The 11,392-nt window shown below is 40.3% G+C and overlaps 1 pseudogene; it reads right to left on the bottom strand.

The window, feature by feature from the left end:
* Positions 1-9,080: 9,080 nt before the first annotated feature.
* On the bottom strand, positions 9,081-9,999 carry LOC122122429 (annotated as a pseudogene).
* Between the last annotated feature and the right edge of the window lie 1,393 nt (positions 10,000-11,392).

The raw sequence follows: 11,392 nt of genomic DNA, 5'->3' as shown, positions 1-11,392 counted from the left end.
GGCTTTTCAAATGTAGCCAGACAAGTTTCTTAAAGTTTCTTTTGTTAATTGATTTGGGTATGTGTTAAGTGTTGAGTGGAGTTCTGTGTATTTGGGAAGAAGAGGTTCCTCTCTACTTCAAAATACATGTGCTCAGCCACCCTGTAGTGAGTTAGTGAAAGGTGTCCACTTATGCACAGCAGAAAAGGGATGTAATGAATCAGAAAGGGATGTGTTTTATGTAGTAAGCACTTTCCACACTCTTTCCTGCACTGCTACATTTATGCTGAAATGGTCCATTTATTTTAATCCTAAATAGGGTCCCTAGACAAGGCCTGAGAATGGAAGTGAAGTAAAAGGAAAAAGAAAAGGATTTCTATTTCAGAACAAACTTAATTCAGAATGAGGAGGGGGGAAAACACACTCATTTAGCCTTTGGTAAAATTGAATTTTTATGGCATCTACTCTTTCTCACTATAGGAATTTGCTGTCAAAGCTTCCTCTTTACCCTCTGATTCTGATGGGGTTGCCAACTAGATAAATCATCCTCCACCTTTTATCACTGGGGTGTCTCCATTGCTGTCCTGGAACTCAGAAGAATGATGGGGAGGTCTGAGTTAAAACCACCTGCTTCAGGTGTCTGAGTATCATTTTCCCTTAAAAAATGATTGCTTCCTTAGCATCATCTGATGAGAGTGAAATGCCAACAGGATAGACCTGCCATGCTTATAAACCAGACCCATATACTGTCAGAAGAGGAAAAATGCACAAGACAGAAATTAAGACGGTTAGAGCGCTATCCCTCTGTATGCTCTCTGAGAAAATTAAAAATCTCCCCTGATATTAGATAGACGGTGCAAAATCATAGAAAACATTCAGGGTCTTGTTCTACCTAATTAATTACCTGTATGAGTTGGACACACTTGTAGTACAGTTATACCAAATAGTAATCCCACATACCAAATAACTACAGCAGCTGCCTGATGGTTAACTACTAAAATGAAATCATTCTTATGGTTCATTTGGAAATAAAACCTGCAGTTTACAATAGAATAGTGGGCTCCCAATGCGAGAGTTTGAAGTATGAATAAGTGGCAGGACCCGAGAAGAAGAGGGAGAATCCATGCATTGGAGTAAGAGGCCATGGTCAAGATGGTACAGTGGTTTACAGGGATGCTAGCTTCAATGCCCAGCATTTGAAGTAGAAAAAACGGCCATCATAGCATCCTAGACAATTTGTTTCTTAAGTAACATAGAAATACATTTTTTTGTAAACATTTGGGTAAATGCCCAAAAGTGGTATTGCTGGGTCATAGGGGAGCTCTATGTGGAGTCTTTTGAGGAACCTCCATACTACTTTCCAAAGTGGTTGAACAAGTTTACACTCCCACCAACAATGAAGTAAGGTTCCCTTCTGTCCACATCCCCTCCAGCATCTGTTGTTACTAGAGTTCTTGATTATAGCCATTCTAACTGGGGTGAGGTGGTATCTCAATGTTGTTTTGATTTGCATTTCTTTTATGGTTAGGGAGGTTGAGCATTTCTTCATGTGTCTATTGGCCATCTTTCTTTCCTCTTCAGATAAGTTTCTCTTTAAGTCTTTAGCCCACTTATTTATTGGGCAGTTGTTTCTTTGAGGATTTGTTGTTGGGGGATTTAATTTTTTGAGTTCCAAGTATATTTTAGATATGAGACCCTTGTCTGTTATATGGCTAGTGAAGATCTTCTCCCAATCCTTGGGCTTTCTATTGATCTTGCTAGGTATGTCCTTTGCCATGCAGAAGCTCTGCAACTTCATGCAATCCCATTTGTCCAACCTTTCTTTGATTTGTTGTGTTTCCGGGTCTCTATTCAAAAAATTTTGACCTGTGCCAAGGAGACCTATGGTTTCTCCTATTCCATCTTGTAATGTTTTCACAGTGTCTGCTTTGACTCCAAGGTCTTTGATCCATTTGGAGTTGATTCTGGTGCAGGGTGATATATAAGGATCTAGCTTTAGTTTTCTACAAGTAGTTCACCAATTTTGCCAGCACCATTTACTGAAGAGGCTGTCTTTCTTCCATTCTATTTTTTTAGCTCCCTTATCGAGATTAGATGGCTATAGGTCTGTAGCTACCAGCACGACTATGTTTATTGCAGCACTATTTACTATAGTTAAGATATGGAACCAACCCAGATGCCCCTCAGTAGATGAATGGATCAAGAAAATGTGGTATATATACCAATCGAATTTTATGCCTCTGTCAGAAAGAATGACATTGCCCCGTTTGTTAGGAAATGGAAAGACTTGGAAAAAATTATATTAAGTGAAGTAAGCAGGCCCAAAGAAACATAGGTCCCATGATTTCCCTTATTTGCAGTATCTAGTATATGTCTGAGTCAAGCAGAAAAGGTCAGATAAGGTGATGTTAGGGAAATGAACCCTTAGATATGTACTTAAAGGTTTTTTTTCTTTCTTGCGATTGTTTCTAACACATTTATAAGATTATTTCTTTGTTGCTTTGTATGTCCCTCCCCCACAGTATAACCCCTGCTTTCACTGTATATGATGTCGGTATAATTTGTGGAGGGGAAGGGGAAAAACAAATCGTTTAAATAGGGATACAGGTGGACCCATTGCAACAATGAGATGTACAAGTTGTTATGTTGAAACTGAACTTTACAACTTTGGTGCGGGGAGTTGGGGGGGGGAGGATGGGAGAGATGGGAGGATGGGAGATGCGGGGAGGATTGGGTGGGGTTGGGGGGGGGGAGGATGGGAATGGGAAGAGCAAACAAAAGAGGAGGCTACAATGCTTGATAAAAAATGTACTCATTATCTTGCCCACGTAACTGTTACCCCTCTGTACAGTATTTTCCCAATTAAAAAAAAAGAAGAAGAAAAGAAATACGTTTGTTTCTATTCCTGAGCTTTTACCACTTTCTGCTCTTTTTTTTGTTGTTTTGTTTTGTTTTGTGGGGGAGGCAGGTATTGAACTTGGAGCCTGGGTGCTGTCCCTGATCTTTGTTGCTCAAGGCTAGCACTTTATCATAGCTCACTTTCAGCTTTTCTTGTAGTTAATTGGAGAAAAGAGTATCACAGACTTTCTGTTCCAACTGGCTTCAAACTCCAGTGCTCTGATCTCAGCCTTTTGAGTAACTAGGATTGTAGGCTTGAGCCACCAGCACCCAGCTTGCTTTCTGCTCATTTTAAATGTGCCCTGATGGTTTCAGGGACCTAACAAAATGTTTTTCAACAAGTTCACTTCAGATACCTTAATATGTTCAATTCTATTGCTGATACTCATGGACCAGGAGATAGAGAAGAACCGCAGAATCGCATAGGGAAGCAGACATCAGTTGTCTGCCTTAGGTTGATGTACAAGGCAGTGAAAGTCCTATCAACATTCAGGATAATAATATGAAACCCATAACTGACAGTTGCTAAAAATAAAATTTTGGGGTCGAATTTTCTACAGAGAAGACTGAGAAATCATAGAGTCAATATGAAAGACCAAAAAGATAAAAACATACAGGAATTCAAGAAAACAAGGTGAGGTGGCTATTTCTAACAAAACATTATAAGTTATAAAATAACATAAAGTCTTGGTATCTCATGTATCTTTGTACAGCATGAAGCTTGCCAAAATATCCAGTATTTCGAGACAACAGAACCGAGATGGGTAGATGTGTAGAACCCCAACTTTTACCCCATTGGTTCTCTGAATTACAATAATAATGGAATTGCCAAAACGAATGCTTCGATTAAGGTTGATCCTAGCTGCTACAATTCCAAAACCAGCTTGAGACTACAAGGTCATGACAAGTATTTTCCTGAGGAAGCATCTCTTGTCTAATATGATGGTCCCTCATCCAGGACAGAATCAATATTAATGTCCTAAATGTCCAGCACATCTATATGCAGAATGAACTCGAAGCTTTGCATGTTCCAGGGAGATAATTAAAATCTGAATCAAGTGGGAGAAATCTTATACACAGAAAAGAATGTCTAGACATGTCTGTCATAGGGTATCATACATTTGACTATGAGTATTAAAATTTATTTTGAAGATGTTAAAACAAGAACAGATATCTATCTGTGATGTTATATTGACTTGATATGGAAAGGACATTTTAATGTCTTTACAGGTAAGAATATCAAACTGGATATACAGGCTTTTATTTCTGACCCCACTCTCAAACAATGAGCAATTAAACCAAAGGATGGCAGCATTGTAGAAAGTTAATTCAGTGGCAAAGCTGCAGGTCAGATATACATTCCCAAATTTCTTATTTCTTTATTTAATCTTCAAATAGTAGTACAAGTTGGTTACAATATAATATGTCCATTTAGGTGTCCAGTACATCTCCACCAGTCATCCTTGTATTCTTCAATTTCAATAGAGTGAATACTCTGGGATAGAATGGACTTTCCCTTTCTCTTTCTCCAATCTTTCCCTGCAGATCACTTCATACTATGCCAGCTCAACACATCTCTTGAAAAGTCTTTAATCTAGGTACAATAACTCAACTCTATTATCCCAATTACTAGGGAGACAACAACATAGAATGCTGTGGTTTGAGATCAGTCTGGATAAAGAGTGTCTGACACTCCCTCCCAATCAATGTCTGGGTATAGTGGCACCCATCTATCCTTCCAGTGAGAAGGAGAAGTACAAATAGGAGGATCACAATACAAGCCTGCCTAGGTGTAAAACAGGACTGTAACTTGAAAATAACCAGTGAAATAAGACAGGGAGCTGGTGACAGAGTGGCTCAATCAGCAGAGTAAGTGTCTTTCAAGTCTCAGGTCTTGAATTCATACCCCAGTACTGAAAATGTAAAAAGAGTGGTCTTTTATCCTGAAATACGTATTTCTCATCTTCTGACGACCTGTGTGGCTTACCCACAGATAGATTCAGAGTTTGGATTATAATCTAAAGGGAATAAAGGAAGTAAAATTGAGCAGAGAAACAATAAAAGCTATGCTAGCAATTTTCAACAGAGATGACCATTTCTAACACAATCCTATGGCAGATTCTGAAATGAAATACTCCTTTGGAATTGTATCAAGTGGAGGCCAGGATGCCAAGCCTTGGTACCCTCTCCCAGGCAACTCTCCCAGGTGGAGAGTACAAACTTGACCAAGGAAGCTAACTAATGTTACAGGAGAGGGATTTGACTGTGCAGAGTCTGGAGCCAACACTTCCTATTTCTTAGGTGAGGGCCTTGGTCTTTGAGGAGTCCACCACAGCATCTACTACACTTGACACTTACAACATCAGTGCCATGATGAGGAGAACCCAGCTCTACAACCATCTACCATATAGTCAGAGAAGAGGGCCACGTTCCTTTCTACTCCTTTGAGACTCATAATGCTAATTTTCTTAAACATCTCTTTATTAGAATGATCCTATTCACTGGAAAAATAATTAATTCTCCCTGTATTTGGGCATATGTCTTCATCCAGTTTATGTTGGTTTTACAAAATACCCCAACACTAAGTGATTTAGACAGAAAAGAGGTGTATTAAGCTTCTCACAGTCCTGGAAGTCCAGTAGCACAGGAGTAGTTTCCAGTGTGGGTCTGACGGCACTGTAAGGCAGGAATATGGGTAAGAAGTCAAGTGAGCATGTGCAGAAGAGACCAATGCACCCAACACACTAGGAAGAGAATTGCTTTATAGTAACTCATCCTTAAAGTAACTGATCCACACTTGAAGACCAGCTCCATCTAGTCCCTCACGACTAATCTAACCCCTCAACACTGAATTAATCCAGGTCCTTACCACTGAATTAAATCTCACTTTCTTGAACTAATCCAGCAGAACTACAAGACCTAGTGATCCCTTGGAGTTCCCAACAACTCTGAACTTCATTGCATCAAGAATTGACAGCATCCAAACCACACAGGCATTCTAGTCTACCTGACTACCTCCCACCCCCGCTAAACACACACAGACTTTAAAATCCTCACACTTGCTTTGCTAGGTGGGGCTTTTATCACTTGAGCCATACCTTCAGCCCTATTTTTCATGGGCTATTTTTTAGGATAGGGTGTTACTTCTCAGCCAGTTATACTCTGAGCTGTGGGGCCATTCATCCATCTCCCCGTTGAGACAGGGTCTCCTGGAATTTTCTTCTGTAACTGGCTTAGAGCTTCTATCCTCATGATATCGGCTCTTGTACACAGCTTGAGATGACAGGTGTGGGCCACTGTGCTGGTCTATGGGTTGAAGAAGGGATCTCACACACTTTTCTGCCTCCACTGGCCTCAAACCATGATTCTCCCAATTGCAGTTTCCCAAGTAGCTAGGATTATAGTTCACTATTTTCAAGCAGCCTTTTTTTTTTTTTTTTTTTTGGTCTGCCATGGGTCTTGAACTCTGGGCTTGGGTGCTATCCCTGCACTCTTCAGCTCAAGACGAGAGCTCTACCACTTCCGGTTTTCCAGTGGTTTCTTGGAGATAAGAGTCTCATGGACTTTCCTGCCCGGGCTGGCTTTGAACCACGATCCTCAGATCTCAGCCTCCTAAGTAGCTAGGATTACAGGCGTGAGCCACCGGCACCCGGTTAAGCAGCCTTTTAAAACTATGTCTTAAACTTCTGAAAACACACGAAGAAATGTTCTATACATAACTATCTCAGGACCTGAGATATGAACTCGCTGAGCTCATTCCTTTTCCAAAGCACAAAGAGATGAAGCGTGTTCCCCAGAGCCACATATCTGCTTAGCACATGACATAATTGAGTGTTCTTTGTTCTCCTGGCAAAGGTGTTCCTGCTACAGTATTGATATTATAACTAGTAGTTCATTAGGTCTCTGAGTATGTTCTGTTTCCTCAATTACCAAGGCATTTCCTAAACCTTTCACACTAATATCATATATAACAATGGGAGGAATAATGAAAGCTCATCTCTGCTATGTGTTTCACTCAACCACCTTGTAGGGTTAAACATGACTGCATTTTCTAGTTCTTTCATACTGCACACTGGTGATTTTATGGCTATAAGTTATAACAAAGTTTATCATTCAAATGGCCCCCTAAAGTGCAAGTTGTCTTAGAGGAATAAATAGTGTCTAATATGTCTGTTTTTTTTCTGGTAAAAGAGAGAAAACAGAAAGCTGAATAATATGAAAAAGAAACAGGAGGAAAAATTAAAAACACAAGTAGCAATGGTTTTAGCCCCAGTGGAAAACATACATTTATTGAGAAGAACTCTCAGCAGGAACAGTGGAAATCTTACATTTTCTAGTTCAATTACAACATCAAGATCTTAGATATTGGTAAGAGGCTTGTTTCCAAGAACTCTGATGCCGAATCAATACGGTCCTAAGTGATCCATTAAAAGTACTGCCGAAAATGTCCTGCCGTTATTAATAAATTGTTCCATAGCCTTCAATATATTTCTTCTAACACATTTAGTCATTGTTTAAATTACTGCTTTACCGAAATGAAATCATGAATGTTGGAGATGTATGGAAGAATAATGCTGCAATTTGTAAGCCAGCCAGGCTGGCCTTTTTCTGACTACAGATTTCTATAGAGGAATTGGTTGAATCATCAGCTTATGATACTCAGTGGATTCTCTTGGAAAATTCTCAGGTGAGCAATTTGTTATTAAAATGCACAGTTCTATCCTTTGGATTCAGATCTGAGAGTACTATCTAGATATTGTTCAGATGTGTTTATTTATTGCTTTTACTGGATTGTCTGGTGCCAGGCGGCCAGCACTTGCCTCTGTTGGATACTGTTTGGCCTTTGGCAAAGGAAAGAATCTATATGCTTAATACCCAGCACATTAGAAAGGCTCCCTTAGCCCTTCCCAAATTCCCAATTTTCTCTGATGACAGTCATCTCTTTACTATAGAATGAGACTTTCACCTCATAATTATAAATGAAGTTTAGGACCAAATGCCCCTGAGGGATGAAACATACTGACTTGAAGCTTTTGTGATATTTTTGAGAAAAACACTGAAAAATAATCCCACATACTCAATGTTGCATTGAGCAGCAATCATGGCTTTGAGGTACTTAGAAACAACATGGATGATTACAGGAATAGGCACTGAATAATAAAGTTCTCTTATATTACAAAATAAAAGGCTATAGTTGACTGGTGTTGTATTGGCTGAAGATCTATACTTCCAGTAGTAGGGCTTGAACTCAGGGCAGTTCTTGCTCTTGCTCAACGTTTTCACCCATGGTTGATACTCCTACCGCTTGAGTTAGTACACTTCTGCTAGTTATTTGGAGAAACTATTCTGCAGGATTTGTCTGCTTGGTGTGGCTCCAAACCTTGATCCTCCGATCTTGGTCTCCTGAGTAGATAGTGCCAGAGGAAAAATATTTTTTTTATTGTAAAGATGTCACTGAAGCATGGGACAGAGCTTTTTAAAAATGTCACAGAAATGCTATACTTAGTAGGGCATCTAGTGAGGATTTCTGCTAAAATATGATGAGAGAATCCAGGACCATTTATCTATTATTCTTTCTTCAATCTGCTTTCTTTATTTTTGACTTGGTTGTTTGTTTGCAATTAGGTACTAGAAAATTTACCTTGTCACACAAAAATGCTAATTGAGTGGATTCATAGACACAAAAGAAATTAAGTTAATTCTATAGATAGTATAATTTAGAAGAAGTAAATAAAGCTCACAGTGTTTATATAAAATCCAGAAAGAAAGGCAAAATGTATCTTCTTTTAACAAGTTTAGGTAAGAGTTGGTCTTGATTTCAGAGAAATGCACAAATCTAAGTAAATCTTATTTCTGTCACCATAAGCTAGACTCATAGTTCCTTGCAGATCATCTGTTCTGACCCTCCCATTTTACAGATGAATAAGCTGAGGCTTAGACTTACCAGCATTCACTTACCAGCCGACAAGGACACAGATAGATTTCTAATCTAAACTAACATTTATTCAAACCCACAGTTTACCCAAGTTGCTCACTTATATGGAAAATTGCTTTGTACTAAAGACTCAGTCATAAATAAGAGTAACTGGGTAAATTATGTATTTATGTCTGAGGCCACAAAATTCATCTTAAAACCAAGAAAAGTGTGAATTAGAAACAAGAAACTACAGGATATTCTGTCATTCAGTTTTTTTTTTTTTCAGGCTTGATTCACTTTATTATTTTTGTATAAAATTCCATGCTGTAGCCACAGCTGAAGCCTAGGTCCTCTGCACGGAGACTCTGGTGTGGGTTTTCACAAGATGGGCAGTGAATTCCTGTAAGGAGATTTGGTGAATACGGTCTCTTTCCAGAAGTCAGGGGTTAGGTAACTGTAGGTCTTAGAGATGGCATCAAAGTTGGTTTGGCAAAGTTCCCCAAGGTAGCAGTACAGCCCCTAGCTGAGGTGTGGCAGTCATCGATTCCAGCCATCAGCAGCAGCTTCTTGGGGACAGGAGCTGAACGATCCCAGAGCCTCTGGGGGCAGGAATGAGGCGCACGAGCCCAGAACCGCAGTGGCCTGTCACCTTGCACGGGACAGTGTGAGGCCTGCCAATCCTGTTCCCCCAGTAACCTCGCCGCACAGGGACGAAGGAGAGCTTGGCCGAGATGATGCCCCCCCGGATGGCAGTGGCCACCTCCTTGGCGCACTGAACCCCCAGACCAACATGGCTGTTGCAGTCGCCAGTGGCTACGAATGCCTTGAACCTGGTGCACTGGCCAGCTTGAGTCTGCTTCTGCACGGGCATAATCTTCAACCCCGCATCTTGAGTGATGCCCTCAGGAAGAAGTCAATAATCTCAGACTCCTTGATGGGCAGGGAGGAAAGATAGATCTCCTCCAAAGACTTGATCTTCATGTCCTTAACCAGGCGGCCCAGTTTGGTGACGGGGATCTATTCCTCGTCTTTGGCCTTGCCTCCACGAGCCTCGTGGCCGGGACCCTGACCTCTACCATGGCTGTGACCTCGACCCGGGACCCAGGAGGCTGCTACCGAAGACTCCACAGAAGCCTCCACGGCCCCCCAAGCCCGGACCCCCGGGAACCTCAGGGCCGTCCTGCTGCACCAGCATCATCCACCATTTGATGTTTTCCCGGAGAAGAAGAAGCCTGTTATTCAATTCTATTTGAGAAAAAAGTGAGATCAGTTACTTCTATCCACAGAGGATGAAAAGCAAAAGAATGGGTTATTGAGTAAACTATGTGAAAAGAAGAAAAAAGATATCTTGCTTCTGCCACATTCCCTTCAGCTTAATACCAAGATAGTTCTAGTAATTCAAGAAGTTTTTTTTAATGTTTTTTATTATGAGAATACCGTACAGAGGGGTTACAGTTACATGAGCAAGGTAATGAGTACATCTCTTGTGGAGCATTGTTGCCTCCTCCTTTATTTTTCCCCTACCATCCCTTCCCTCCCCACCTCCCCACCTCTACTCCCCTCATCCCCCCACCTCCCACCCCCTTCCTAAATTGTAAAGTTTGTTTTTCAACATAGTATCTTGTTCCTCTCATTGTTACAATGGGCCAACCTGTTTCTTTATTTAAACATTTTGTTTTTTCCCTTCCCCTCCTCAAATTATACTGACACCAAATATAGTGAAAACAGGGGTTATGCCATGGGGGAAGAATATACAAAGCAACAAAAAAAATCACAAGAAGTTTTGATTCTATCCATTTTATAGAGAGCAAACAAAACACCAAGAGGATTGGCTCTCGGGGGATATTATGCAGCAAAAGTACGTTGAATATATAATTCTAGAACAAAAGAATAGTCCATGGAGGAGCTGGGAGGAGCCTAGAAAAAACCATTTCTGTAAGATTAATGTAATCCTGAAGTAACCAATTGTCTCCTCAGATTTCCAGGAGAAATTATCTAACTTCATGAAGGAAACAGATAGCACTCAGGAGGTTAGAGTAGGATCATTAGTAGGAAGAAAGGAGAAGGAGGGAAGAAGGAAGACAAGAAGGGAGGGAGGAAAAATGATAAAGGAAGAAAGAAGGAAAAAGAGAGAAAAGGGGAGAGAGGGATGAGGAGGGAAGGGAGGAGTGAAGAAGAGAGTAAAGAAGATTGCAATGGGATGAAGGAAGGAAAGAAGAGGAGACCTGAATTCTCATTGTGCTTCTGATGCGCTGATAGAACTGTGTTTTGGAGATAAGATACTCTGAAGAAAATTTTATGGGTATAGGAGCTGCTTACTTCTTGGTTTCTGGCAATTTAAGATGATAAGAATCTAGATCTTCAAATTTTAATAATACTAGCAAAAGCCAATTTTCTTCCTTTTGGGGTTATTCATACTATTGTTTCCTATTGCAATTCAGTTCCTCAAGCATTATTGAACATCTTCCATCTTGCTGGCTCATTCAATACACAGAAGAATCAAAAATGCAAATCTGAGGAAAACAGCAGGCTTTGACAGCAAAGCAGTCCAATCCCTCAAAATGTGTTTAGGGTTCCTGTTGCTTAAGAATCCATAAC

The sequence above is a fragment of the Dipodomys spectabilis genome, unplaced genomic scaffold, assembly GCF_019054845.1.
Source record: "Dipodomys spectabilis isolate Male_0828 unplaced genomic scaffold, ASM1905484v1 ptg000209l, whole genome shotgun sequence".
Lineage (NCBI taxonomy): Eukaryota > Metazoa > Chordata > Mammalia > Rodentia > Heteromyidae > Dipodomys > Dipodomys spectabilis.
This window is presented reverse-complemented; position numbering and strand designations above follow the sequence as displayed.